Source organism: Cryptomeria japonica, chromosome 11 (assembly GCF_030272615.1).
Source record: "Cryptomeria japonica chromosome 11, Sugi_1.0, whole genome shotgun sequence".
NCBI classification, from domain to species: domain Eukaryota; kingdom Viridiplantae; phylum Streptophyta; class Pinopsida; order Cupressales; family Cupressaceae; genus Cryptomeria; species Cryptomeria japonica.
Window position 1 is genome coordinate 539,604,340 of NC_081415.1, and position 15,209 is coordinate 539,619,548.

At 37.4% G+C, this 15,209-nt stretch overlaps 1 protein-coding gene across 1 annotated transcript in view; it reads right to left on the reverse strand.

The window, feature by feature from the left end:
- Positions 1-15,209, reverse strand: part of LOC131049044 (uncharacterized) — a 76,232-nt gene that overhangs the window by 20,230 nt on the left and 40,793 nt on the right. The window lies entirely within an intron of this gene.

Consider the following 15,209-nt stretch of genomic DNA (forward strand, 5'->3'; position numbering starts at 1 on the left):
AGCCCAATTGTTGAACTTCTAACAAATTCAAATCCTGCCTCCAATTTGAGTGGTAGGACGTGGACTTTCAACATACATGATGTGCTACTGCTAATAATTAATGAATGTCAACATTGTCTCCAATTTATCTCTGTGCACATGCAAATTCTGGCTCAACACCTCTCAAAAATTGCAACTTGATAATCTGCACTCGGAATTTTACTCCATTTTAAAGTTTTGAAGTAACAAAAGTGTTAATTTTGTAACATCGGTCGTGCTATTTCATGATTCCGATGTATTAATCTATTTACATATTAACATATATATACTAATAGATTAACCTTCAGTATATACGTTAATAACTAATGAATAAAACAAGATCAAGTTATTACATTTAACCAACGGTCACACCGTTCATGCTATCGGGTTGATTAGCAATTCTTAACAAATCGCTCTCCTTCCGATCTAGTAATCAATTGATGGTAGTTAACGTGTTGTGGTGAAGAGGTACGTGGGGAAGAGATGTGTCTTCCCACATGGGAAGACATATCTCTTCACTAATCCTCATCCACTTATATAACTTGCATACATTGAGAAGGATGGATACACCAAAATCAATAAGTGTAGTGCATCCTTCAAATCACACTATAGTAGATAAAAATACAACTTTCAGATCATATCAGATATATTGCAGATCGTATATTACAGATCGTGCCATATAAACATATTGCATATCGTGGCACATACATATAGAAGATCGTGAGATATATAATAAGCACAAAATCTACATATAGTAGGTTATAATATTCGATGAATATGAAGGTCCCACAGCAGATTGGTGACATATACAACAAGCAGATTGAATTATCCAAATCTGATCAAAACTTTACATGGTATCAGAGCGAAGTTAAGGAAGATCAAATTAAATTCTATAACGATCTTATAGACATTCACCCGGCCCTTAATAGATCACATTCCTAATAATCCTAATGGCAATCGGAGTTGGGTTTGAAGATCGATCAGAAGGAGCATCAAATTTTGTATCTTGGAAATTGAGGATCATGCTTGTTTTAAAAGAAAAAAAAATTGACTCCCATGTCAAAAGTGAAATTCCTGAACCCTCTAATGATACAAAGAAAATTCAATGGAGCAAGGACAGTGAAAAGGCTCTTAAGATAATTGTGGATTCAGTGAGAGACCCCATTGTGCCAATTATTTCTAAATATGAGATGGCTTTTCAGATGTTCAAAGCCCTAGCCAACATTTATGAAATCAACAACACTAGCAGGGCTCTCACCTTAAAGAATCAACTACACCCTATAAAGATGAATAAAGGAGAGACAGTTACATCCTATTTCTTGAGGATCACTGACCTCAGGGATCAACTATCCACTAATGGACATCTAGTAGACAACAAAGAACTTGCTATGATGGCTCTAAATGGACTTCCTACCACATGGGAATCGTTCATTCAAGGAATCAGTGCTCATTCTAAATTTCCTAAGTTCGATAGATTGAAAACCGATTGCATTCAAGAGGAATCTCGGCTTGTCACAAGAGGAATAAAACAAAACGATGGTAATGAAGACATTCAAGTTCTAAACTCTAATTCCCACAAGAAAGGAAAGAAGAAGAACTTTAAGAGAAAGAGGGACAACAGCTCAAATGGAAAGAGGTCTTCAAAGAAGAAGAGAGACATTTCTGAAGTACAATGTTTCAGATGTGACCAATATGGGCACTATGCAATGAAGTGTCCAGACAATATCAAGCAATAGCCTTCAATGGTAGAAATAAAGAAAGGGAGTGATTCTGAGAAACTAGTCTTCTACCCAGCCCTCTCTAGTCAAGTCACCTCCAGTTCCAACACATGGGTGATTGACAGCGGAGCATCTTGACACATCACTAGATTTCGTGAGCACTTAGATACACTTGTGGAAAATTCAAATGAAGAAGTGACAATTGGTGATGACTCAAATTATCCAGTTATGGGAATAAGACCTACAATATCAACCTAAAGTCAGGCATATCCCTACAACTGACAAGAGTTATATTTGTACCTGGTATAAAGAGAAACCTTGTCTCAATTTCTGCACTTGAAGATAAGGGTTACAGATTAACCTTTATGGAAGGAAAGGTACTTGCTTGGCCAAAGAACTCCACCATCAAGAAAGCCCACACCATTGGAGTAAGACAAGGGAGCCTCTACAGACTTTGGACCACTCCACCTCAAGCCTTGATTCATGAGACTCCAGATTCAAATGAACTTTGGCACAGAAGATTAGGGCACCTTCATTTCCATGCCCTACCTAAGATAGAGAAGATGGTGATTGGCTTACCTATTGATGTGTTTTTCATGCACATGTGAACACAGAATAAAATACCAAGGTATCTTATCCTCTCTTGACCAAAGTTTCCCAACTGCTAAAGATCTCGCCAAAGGATCAATCGGAGTAACTCCAAGGTTCTTGTATGTAGGGTCTCTACGTGTGGATAAGCTCTTCGTGGTATGATGTGATTTTGCTGGAATCACAAGGGGACTTACATTTGACTGCCTGAGCGTTTGATTTGCTTTGGATATTGCTGGAACGTGAGATTTTACTAGTCCTAGATTTTGAAAAAAAGAAAAAAGGATAAGGGCGAGAGAGGATCTAATTCTAACACTAAGAATGTAGGGGCAATGAATGGCCTTTGATGAAATTCTAACTAAGTCTTGCTTTGACATCCCAGGATCATCTCCACAAGGTTAGTGCGATCTTCTAAGGAAAGCTTTATGATGTTCAAATCACCGCTACAAGCATGGACACCATCAGGCTGATGCATATCAATGAAGAAGCGACAATTGATGTTAAGCTTAAGCTAAATGATTCCAGTTGACTACACAAGGCAAGTCTGCAATCAACAAACTGCTAGTAGTATGGATATACAAATTTCACCATCGATCATACACATTTCTTCCACTCATCTAATAACATGAAATCAAATTTGAGAAGTATAGAGACCATGCAAATTGTTGAATCGACCCATAGAATTCACCATTTCTTCAATGAAGTTTACAAATCTTTTACAACAATATCTTGGCAACAATCTTTGCCTTCTCTTTCTATTCTACTCTAACTATTTCCTACTCTCCGACTATTCACTATTAGCTATTCTAACCTCTATGAACTAACTATTAACCCTTTACAAATGAGGAGCCAGGGCTTTATAGAGAAAACCTTTACAAATAGACGGCTCTAATTGATTTAGAATCAATGGCTAGGATTACAAGATAGAAACCCTAATTAGGGTTTGTTACAACAAACTTCCTAACCCAATTAGAAAATTACATTCCAAGGGTGAGGACCAATAGGAAGCAAGGGTAGGTGCCTCGAAGTTTGTGTCGTCCCCAATGAGTCAGATACATTGAATCTGGACACGCTGAGGTGGACCAATCAAACTAGAGGAATGATGGCTGGGATGCCGCCTTGTCTGACACTTGTAACTTGGTTGATGTTGAATTTGATGATGCTGAGAAGCTAACTTTGATTAACTCTTCTGAGACTATTTGCTTCTTCAACAGACCCTTGCACTAACCTTATTTGATTCTCCTTTTGTCTTTGACGTGATGGATGGGTGGTGTACCTTTCCTTGAAATGCTGGCAACACCTTTCATTATCATCTTGTGGTTCCTTAGTGTGGCAAAGTGAAGGTTCTGGAGGTAGCTAGCAATTCCTTGAGCACCTTGAGTCTTGCCTTTTGCCTGTGGAACGTCCTTGACGATGATGGACTAGAAGAGGTCGTCCTTACCCTAGCCTGGCTTTCTCCATCTGCAAAATAAACCAAAAGGTGATTAAGTACATATGACATGTTCATTTCAACAAAGCATTTTCCACCTTAAATCATCAACAAGAAGACTTCAAAATAAAGTTCGCTCAAAATCCTTCCAAGGACAGGCCCTATAAGGGAAGGGTCAGGAGCGAATTTTGCATTTTGCCCAATTTAGACCTCATTTCAACATTATCTCACAACTAGCTCTTCGACTGACCCAAACAAGGTGAAAAATAGGAGTTTCAAAAGGTTTCACCCTGGACCCTCTGGAAGGGTCAGGAGCGAAATTCAAGTCTTAGCTTAAAATCCTTACCTCTTGGACCCAAAACTTACTCAAATGCATGATTGTGGCAATCTCCAAGTCCAATCCTCCTTGACCACTATCCTGGCTTAGCTCAAACTTGAAGGAAAAAAGGACATTTTGTGAATTTCGCCCTGGACCCTTTGGAAGGGTCAAGAGCGAAATTCAAGTCTTAGGCTTGATTCTTCATCTCCTTCACTTCACTTTCATCTTGCAAGGCAGAGTAACATCATTTCAACCTCAACCACCCCTTAGGACTCAAAGTCTTGTCTTGACACAAGGAGGAAATAGGTAGTTTGAAGAATTTCGCTCTGGACCCTTTGGAAGGGTCAAGAGTGAAATTCATGTTTTGCTTGTCTTCTCCTACCTAGCTCCATTCTTTTCACTTTGTTTCCTCTAAACTCCTTCACTTGAATCCATTTCTCAACCTGGCAACATTTACTTGATCCTAAAAAGGCTTGAAAAGGAAAATTCGCTCAAAATCCTAGCCAGGGACTGGACCTATCCAGAATTTCGCTCTGGACCCTTTGGAAGAGTCAGGAGCGAAATTCATGTTTTAGCTCAAAACTTACATTTTTGGTGATCAAAAATCATTCAAAGGCAATCCAAAGGGCTTCTCTCACCTAGATCTAGGCCTGACTTAGCACAAAATTTGAAGGATAAGATGGATTTTAGGGTTTTCGCTCTGGACCCTTTGGAAGAGTCGGGAGCGAAAATCTTGTTTTGAGCTTATTTCCTCATTCTTTCAACTCCAATCCACCTCCAAGACCAAGGACACATTGCCTCACTCCTATCTAGGCCATAAAAACCAAAAACTTAACTTGTCTTGCAAAGAAGATAGGTGATCCTAGGATTTTCGCTCTGGACCCTCTGGAAGGGTCAGGAGCGAAATCCTTGGTTTGGGCTGATTTCCATCATTTTGATAATTACTAGCAAGTCAAGGTCACACCTAAGGACACTCCCAATCCTAATTCACCTTGAACTACCCTAGACTTGGCATAAAATTGAGGAATAAGTGGTTTTGGGAAATTTCACTCTGGACCCTTTGGAAGGGTCAGGAGCGAAATTCACATTCTAGGCTTGATATTTCATTTCTTGAACTCCAATCTATATTGCCAAGCAAAAATACATCACTCCACTTCCATATATGCCATAGGAACCAAAGTTTTGACCTCATCAAAGGAGAAAATAGGTGCTTTGAAGAATTTCGCTCTGGACCCTTTGGAAGGGTCAGGAGCGAAATTCATGATTTGAGCTTACTCCTCCATCTTTCAACCTCAATCAACTTCAAAAGGGCAAGAACACCTCTCCTCACACTCATCCAAGCTATAAAAACTCAAAGTTTGACTTGACCTGCAGGGAAAATAGGTGATTTTAGAAATTTCGCTCTGGACCCTTTGGAAGGGTCAGGAGCGAAATTCACTATTTTGCTCAGTTCCTTCAAATTCCTGGATCACTAGCAACTCAAAGTCATTCTTAGGGACATCTCCTTCTGGAATTTACCTTAGCCCACACTTGATCTAGCACAAAGTTGAGAGAAAAGAGAGGTTTTGAGAAAATTCGCTCTGGACCCTTTGGAAGTGTCAGGAGCGAAAATCTCATTCTTCACTTGGTTCTTCATCCTTTCAATCTCATTCTTCATTACAAGACAAAATTTCATCGTTTTCACCCAAGGAACAAAGTTTTAAGCCCAAACAAGGGAGCAAATGAGGTTTATAATGAATTTCACTCTGGACCCTTTGGAAGGGTCAGGAGCAAAATTCACACTTTGGGCAAAATCTTCACTTTTCAACGCTTTCAATCATCCCCCAAGGCAAGAACACATCAATCTACCTTCCAACATGCCTTAGAGACCAACACTTTAGCCAAAATTAGGAAGGAAATGAGGGTTATGAGGATTTTCGCTCTGGACCCTTTGGAAGGGTTAGGAGCGAAATTTCCATTCTAGGTTCATTTTCACCATTTTGTAGTCTTAAACCTCCTCTCTAAGGCAAACATGCATCCAAGTCTCCTCAACTATGCCTCAAAAATCCAAAACTTGGCCATATAAAAGAGAAAAATAGAGGAAAAGGTGAATTTCGCTCTAGACCCTTTGGAAGGGTCAGGAGCGAAATTCATGCTTTAGACAAAATCCACACTTTCAAACACCTCAAATCACTTCCTAAGGCAAGAATATGTCAATTTGCCCTTACCATGCCCAAGGAATCAAGGTTTCCAGTGCAAACAAGGAGAAAAAAGGTGTCTAGGGAGAATTTCACTCTGGACCCTTTGGAAGGGTCAGGAGCGAAATTCACATTTAGGCTCAGATCTTGACTTCATTCCTCATATTTCTCCATCCAAACAAGTGTTTTGCCCTCAATAATGCCTAGGAATGAGTTAGTTCTAAGTTTGGGTCAAACTAGAATGTCTTATGGAGAGTTTCGCTCTGGACCCTTTGGAAGGGTCAGAAGCGAAATTTGACATTTTGGCCTCTCCGTCAGGATTATTTTATGGAATATAACATTTAAGTATAAGTTATATTCCATATATACTTTAAGTTATATTCCATATATACTGTCAGGATGTTTGAGAGTGGTTTCGGACCTCCAGGAGTTATAATGCAAAATCTAGTTTTTGGAGGATTCTTCAGTTTTCCAGACTTAGTCAAATTTCAGGATCAGGAAGACATTCCAGACAGCCAAATTTCAGGATCAGGAAGACATTCAAGACAGCCAAATTTCAAGGCATTTGAAGATCAAGATGACATTCCAGACTTCATCACTCACCAACTTGACCTAGTTTAGACCTTCAAGGATGATACTCACTCACCAAGCAAGACACAATTAGCAACAAGAGCAAAACCAGGCCCTAAGGAAGACTCTCATAGAAACCCTAATTCTGGGGCCCCATGGACTCACCCTGGCTCAAGCAGAGCCTGCCATCCTAGTGATCCCCCTGGCGACACTCAAAATGCACAGGGCTAACAGACAAACCCTAAAAAACATAGAAAAACAAACCCCATAAAGCAAAAAGTAGGGGTCCCCATTTATAATGGGGCGATGTGTGAATACGTCACAACATTACCCAAAAGCTAAGTCAAGATTCTGAAAGAGCCTACAAGGGGTGTGCCTTGGGAAAGAATACTAAAGGGTCTTTTAATTCTAGCAACAGTAAATCCAAAAATGTATTAGAATTAGTTCATTCTGATTTATGTGGACCCATGTCTGTACCCTCCTTAGGGGGATTTTTATAATATGTAATATTTGTAGATGATTATTCTAGGAAGACCTGGATATATTTTCTGAGGTACAAAGAGTTTGAAGAAATCCTTGCTAAATTTAAGGAATTCAAAGCTCTTGCAGAAAACATGACAGGTAAGAAAATCATAACCTTAAGAACAGACGATGGGGGGAATACACTTCTAATATGTTTAAAGATTATTGTATAAATGTTGGGATTAAGAGGGAGTTAACTGTACCATATAACCCACAACAAAATGGGGTAGCTGAAAGAAAAAATAGGACTATAGTAGAAGCTGCTAGGGCTATGTTGTTTGACCAAAATATAGAAACCTCATTTTGGGCTGAAGCATCTAGGACAGCTTTGTACATTCAAACTAGATGTCCTCACTCTCTTCTTGATAATAAAACCCCTGAAGAAGCCTTTACTGGTAAAAAACCTGACATAAGTCATCTCCGAATCTTTGGGTGTCCAGTCTATATTCATGTCCCCAAAGAAAAGAGATAAAAATTATAACCTTCTGGAAAGAAAGGGGTATTTGTTGGGTACAGTGAAACCTCTAAGGCTTACAGAGTATACATACCTGGTCAAAGGCAAATTGAACTAAGCAGAGATGTCATCTTTGAAGAAGACATAGCATTCAGGAGGTCCAAAAGCTCTAAAGAATTAGAACACCAAGATCCTCCTACAAGCATGGATGAGGATTCCACCCTTGAGATTCAAAGGGAGACCCCTGAAAACACTGAGCATGAAATTCAAGGCTTACCTTTAGAAGAACATTATCTCGAAAATAGGAAGAGACCACTTTGGGCTAAAAAGATGCTTCAAGAAGCTGAAAATTATGCTGCTCCAAAGGGGACCTTCAGAGAAAGTAAGGGACCTAACCTATTTTCCAGTTATACTACCTTGATGAGTGAGATCATTGATGCAGAACCTTCCTGTGTTGGAGATGCTCTCAAGCATCAAGTTTGAAAAGATGCTATGTCAGAAGAGTATCAGTCAATTCTGAAAAATGATGTCTAGGATATTGTGCCTAGGCCTAAAGGCAAATCTATTGTATCTTCTAAATGGCTCTTCAAAATCAAACATGCAGTAGATGGCATCATTGAGAAGCACAAAGCAAGGTTTGTTGCCAGAGGTTTCTCACAGAAAAAAGGTATTGACTATGAAGAGACATTTGCTCCTATTGCCAGATACACTCCTGTCCGAGCAGTTTTGGCTATTGCAACATCTAAAGGATGGAAAGTCCATCAAATGGATATCAAGACTGCTTTTCTGAATGGTAAGATTGAAGAAGAAGTTTATTTGGAGCAACCTGAAGGTTTTGTGATTCATAAGGTTGAATCACATGTCTGCAGATTAAAGAAAGCTCTATATGGACTGAAACAAGCTCCCAGAGCATGGTATGAAAGAATTGATCACTATCTCTTGGAATTAGGGTTTTCCAAGAATGAAGCAGATCCAAATCTCTACTACAAGGTAATCAATGGTGAATTATTAATTCTTATTCTTTATGTTGATGATCTACTAATCACAGGAGAGGATTATTGTATTTCTCGATGTAAGAAAGAATTAGCCTCTAAGTTTGAAATGAAAGATTTAGGAATTCTTCACTACTTCCTTGGATTGGAAGCTTGGCAGTAGGCAGATGGTATAATCCTTAATCAAGGAAAATACACCATTGATATACTTAAAAGATTTGGAATGATGGATTGTAGATCCATGACCACACCTATGGAGACAAATCTGCACAAGCTAAAGGAAGCAGCTGCAAAATCAGAGTTTGCAGATCCTACCCTCTACAGACAGATTATAACACAAGACCTGATATATGTTATGTTGTTAATGCACTAAGTCAGTTCATGTGTGAACCTAGGGAAATACATCTTGTTGCTGCAAAACATATTATGAGATATCTTCGAGGAACTATTGGTTTTGGTCTGAACTATAAACATGTAGACCTTGACCTACATGGATTCACTGATTCTGATGGGGCTAGAAGCATAGTTGACAGGAAAAGCAAATCAGGATGTTGCTTCAGTTTAGGATCAGGAATGATCTCATGGATATGTAGAAAACAGTCCTCAGTTGCTCAGAGTTCTACAAAAGCTGAATACATTGCAGCCTCCATGGGAGCAAGAGAAGCGGTATGGCTCCGGAAATTGCTTGTAGGACTGTTTGGTCAGCCCTTAAATCCTACTGTCATCTATTGTGACAATCAGAGTTGCATCAAGCTCTCAATGAATCCACTATTTCATGACAGGTCTAAACACATTGATATTCCTTATCACTATGTTCGAGATATGGTGGAAAGGAATGTGATCTGACTGAATTATATTAGTACAGGTGAGCAGATTGCAGACATTCTTACCAAGCCTCTCTCCAGAATCAAGATTGAACAATTTAGAGATAAACTTGGTATGGTTGAAAATGTTATTTAAATTTGAGATAGAGTCTCATTTATTCTGATATACTAATATATTTAAAGATGTTTAATGTGTAAACTCTTTTATTTGTCATGTGTGTGACTCCATGACTTCATGGGCCCCCTGTGAACATTATTGAAGGGTGACGACTTTTCAATAATGAACACTTATTTCAAATTGATATTGTAAGGTGACGATTTTACAATTATCAATTTATCTATCTTGATGGATATCATGTGACTTGATATCTGTGGACATGTCATGAGTATATATGTATCTCTAAGACATTATGGTAGATATCTGTTGGATGATATCATTAAATAAACCATAATTATGATAGAGATCTTCATGGTGAATATTATGGACATGATATTTGTGGACATGCCATGAAATCATTATCAGTATGGTAGGCATCATGTGACTTAATGCCAATGCACATACCTTACTTGATAACTATGAGTTATGGTGAGTATCATGAGACTTGATATTCATTGTTGAACCATATCTCTGAATATCACTATGGTGTGATATCTCTACTCTTCACAATCAATGGATGAATTGTGATTTTTTCTCTAACATGAAATGTGCCCTCCCTAGTTAAGAGGGAAAGTTAATTTTGTAACATCGGTCGTGCTATTTCATGATTCTGATGTATTAATCTATTTACATATTAACATATATATACTAATAGATTAACCTTTAGTATATACGTTAATAAGTAATGAATAAAACAAGATTAAGTTATTAAATTTAACCAACGATCACACCGTTCATGCTATCGGGTTGATTAGCGATTCTTAACAAATCGCTCTCCTTCCGATCGGGTAAGCAATTGATGGTAGTTAACATGCTGTGGTGAAGAGGTACGTAGAGAAGAGATGTGTCTTCCCACGTGGGAAGACATATCTCTTCACTACTCCTCATCCACTTATATAACTTGCATACATTGAGAAGGATGGATACACCGAAATCGATAAGTGTAGTGCATCCTTCAAATCACACTATAGTAGATAAAAATACAACTTTCAGATCATATCAGATATATTGCAGATCGTGCCATATAAACATATTGCATATCATGGCACATACATATAGAAGATCGTGAGATATATAATAAGCACAGAATCTACATACAGTAGGCTATAATATTCGGTGAATACGAAGGTCACACAGCAGATTGGTGACATATACAACAAGCAGATTGAATTAACCAAATCTGATCAAAACTTAACAAAAAGGTTCCATATTTGGTGGTTGAAAGCATTTTTTAAGAACTGAAGTTTCTTTCTGCATATAAATTATGGAGACATACGCAGACAAACATCCTTTATCCTCTCGTCTTGACTTGTTGACATCTATGGTAGAAATGTTCATGATTGAGGAATACGTTCAGGGTGATGCTTAAATGAAATCCTCTACATCAGCAGGAGAAGAAGCAATCAACGAGTTTAGTGATCCAAATAAATTGAAGCTAAAAATAGAATTGGGATACCTGTTGAGTCAATATAGAGCTCAAACTTCTAATGAAACCAAATGTTAAGGCAATTCCAACAGGACTTATGATGAATCAACCCAATTTACATTTGACATGGTCTCGAGATAGAAATATTTCTATAGAGGCATAGAAACATGGCACCTTTCTAGCCATCTAAGGTGACTTACAGAAGTAGAGAATGGGCCAATGAAATGGCAGCTTAGTTCAACAAATTCTGAGTGTAATGTTGATATGTGCACATTAGGGAAGTCATATGGGGACACCAAAAACTTGAACCAAGAAGAGGATGTTCAGGCAAGTCCAAGGAATGCACATATGGTGTCAATAGCCAAAGGCTGCCCAAATTTAGCAGCAAAGGGATAAAACAATCCACAAGGAACTAAATGTGTGCAAAACCACTTGCATCTCCAAAAACCAGGATAACAACGCATCTTGGAAAATCACAATAGTGTAACAGAAAACTATTAAAAGATGAATGGAACTACCATGTAAGCAAAGTAAATGGAGCCTAAACTGAAGAAAATAGGGTTCTAAAACTAAAAATAAAACATATTAAATACCTTCTAATAGCAGCATATGTTGTTCTTTCTCCACATACATTGCTTGTTGGAAGCATAATACATGATACATGTCTAGAAAATTCCCTAATGGCCTGCTATAGAAACTTTCATAAATTCATGACACAGTCCTTTTAGTAGGGATGTTGCTTACATTAAGAGTGTTGGAAATTTCAAATGAATTAGAATGAAACCACAACAATATGCAATACACAAGATATGCAATTGCAATATTCAATTGAGCAGCCAAAAGAATATTGCATACAACATGAAAAATATGATAGCTCCTCATAATTTTGACTGAATACTAAATAGTAACATTATAACACAAGAAATCTCCTCTTAGAAAGCTCTAGTAACTGAGCATATCATACTTTTGGAAGTGGGGCTATGTATATGAAGAGTGTCCAAAGTTAAGGTAAAAGCACAACATATGTATCTGTACAACTTTATTTTGCAGCCAAACCGATGTTGCGTAAAACATGTTAATATATGTCATATCATCATATTCTTGACAGAAACTACTATTCTAATACTTCGCCTGCTATATTGATTCATTGTGTTAATTTACATAAAAAATTGCTTATGTACACAACACCAAAAGAATGACATACATCAATTTTCTAATCAAACTAATAACATGGATATCAACATTTGTATACACCTTTAAAGAGATATCACATGCAACCAGGGACTAAATAAATCTCCAAATTAAAAAAAAGTACTCTTGATAATACAAATTTGGTCCAAGCATAGTTGTGGAAAGGAAACAGCCTTACAACCAATTGGAACATTATACTTCCACACTGCATTTCACTGTTGGGTATCAAAGAATTCATCAGAAAACCATGCATTCAAACCACAATATGAGTACACCTGCTTTCCACTCCCAAATATCCATGATGTCATTGGACACAAGAACGGTACATCCAGTTTAATTTGAAAAAGAAACAGCCTTACAAACAATTAGAACATTATACTTCCACACTCCATTTTCTTGTTGGGTATCAAAGAATTCAACAGCAAAACATGCATTCAAACCGCACTATGAGTACACGCATAACACTTTCACTCCTAAATGTCCATGATGTCATTGGACACATGCATGGTGCATCCAGTTTAATTTGAAAAAAACAGCCTTCCAAACAACTGGACATTATAAGGACTTATCATGACCTTCCTTTAGCTGGTCATCAAGGGTATTATAAAACCTACAAGCAGATCAGAGAAAGATTTTCATGGAAGGGGTTGAAGGAAGATGTACTGAAGCACACCCAAGAATGCATGGTGTGTCAAAGAAATAAAGAAGAACACACCTTCCCTTCAGGATTACTCCAACCACTACCCATCCCAAATCAAAAGTGGGAGAGTATATCCATGGACTTCATAACAGGACTCCCAAAGATAACATTTACCTTCCATTATTTAATCGGAAATGACTCCTTGTTTATATTAATGTAATAATCATGTTTAATTATTAACTCCTGATTTAGCTTTACCATAAAAGATGTTAACTAAATATATAATTAGTGATGTATACTAAATAGACATAAACTATATACAATATAATGCATTGTTAATTAAATATATAATAATTATTATTATTATTGATGCATGTAATAAAGCTAAAAATATAAATATACAATATAAACAAAAAAAGAAGAACTTAATACATTATAAACATTTTTAAGAAAATGAGATTTTACAAACTTACGGGACCCCTTATTAATTTATAAGAACCGATACACATTATAAAAAGCGCTTTAAACTTAGGGGTTTTCGGGGAGGAATTGCACCAGCAAACACATTAGGTGTGATGCGTTGCGTCTAAGTTTGAAGGCGCCGAAAGAGAGCTTCGGGTGGGAACGGTGACTCCAACAGTCACCTCGTTCGCTCCTCCAACAGACACGACCCCTGGCCGAGTCCGCCAACTCATTCCATGGACTAATAGTGATTTCACCAACTCACCCCATGCCAAATACCCATACATGTGGCACACTCTTCATCTTTTAGTTGCATTTGGAATTAAATATCAGTACAAGATATCTATTCAACATCAGTCTTTAACATTAATCACCCTTCAAATGATAACTAGCAAGACCAACATTTCTGTTGAATAACAACACCAATATTCTTTTATGAAATTTCATTTTAAAATGAAGCACCTAAGGTAAATTCAAAATACTGGAACTGGTCTCTAACATGCTAAGGCAGCCTACCTTCTTTGATACTGTACATTGAAGAATGAGGAAAAAGCAAGAAATAAAAAATTTTAAAAAATGTATGCAAGATGCTTTCTTGTAAATTCAAAATACTGGAACTGGTCTCTAACATGCTAAGGCAGCCTACCTTCTCTGATACTGTACATTGAAGAATGAGGAAAAAGCAAGAAATAAAAAAATTTTAAAAATGTATGCAAGATGCTTTCTTGAGCAGCCAAACAAAGACTGCCAGAACATGAGTTTTTTGTTCTTTACCCTTGAGTCTTCTCAAAGATATGAACCCAAGAAGGTCATTAACCACATATGTCAACAATAAAATTAGCATGAGTGTCTAAGGAGCAAAGTACAAGCAATAGATGCAGGCATGAAATTGCACATATAGCATTTAGGGTGGTGTTGGTGTACATTTTATCATATACCGAACATTAGAATAAAATACCCAAGGATACTCTATCCTCTCTTGAAAAACCACCACTTATGCTAAGGTTGTAAGAAGACTATATGGCGATTCCAAGGTTTCTTTGGTCAGGTCTTGACATGTGGATAAGCTCAATGGGCGTTGTGATATGCTGGTAATACACAAAGGGACTTACGCTTGGCTCGTTCAATTCACAATGGAGATTTATCGTTTGTGGGTTTTGGATTGTGGACTTCAAGAAAACTGAAAAGGAGATATGGTTTAGAAATTCTAATCTATTCCTAAGAATTCAAGAGACGGTAAAGACTGGGTGAAACTAACAACACTACTTTGTTTCGCCACACTTAGGACAACTACGCAAAGCATGTGCAATCTTCTAAGGTTGTGCTCAAGATTTTCACACTTACGAATAACACCAACAATTGAACAATATTACTCAAAGTAGAAGTTAAGCATCCACATCAAAAGCTTAGGGTAACTTTACATATCGAATGAAAATCATCCATCCAACAAAAGTATGAGCAAAAAGTTTTACCAATCTAAACTATCAAATCCTTCATTCTTCTAACATACATGAAATAAAATCTAAACTATGATGAGGGATAAGAACCATGCCAACTCCAAAATAAAAGAGGTAATCACCATCAATTCGAACAATGCATTACTTATTACTTTGGCAATTGTATGCAACAATTGCTTATCTCAACATGTTTTGCAACATGCTCCCATGATTTACAAATGAGGGGTGAGTTCAATTTATAGGCTCCCCAATTACAATTAAATGG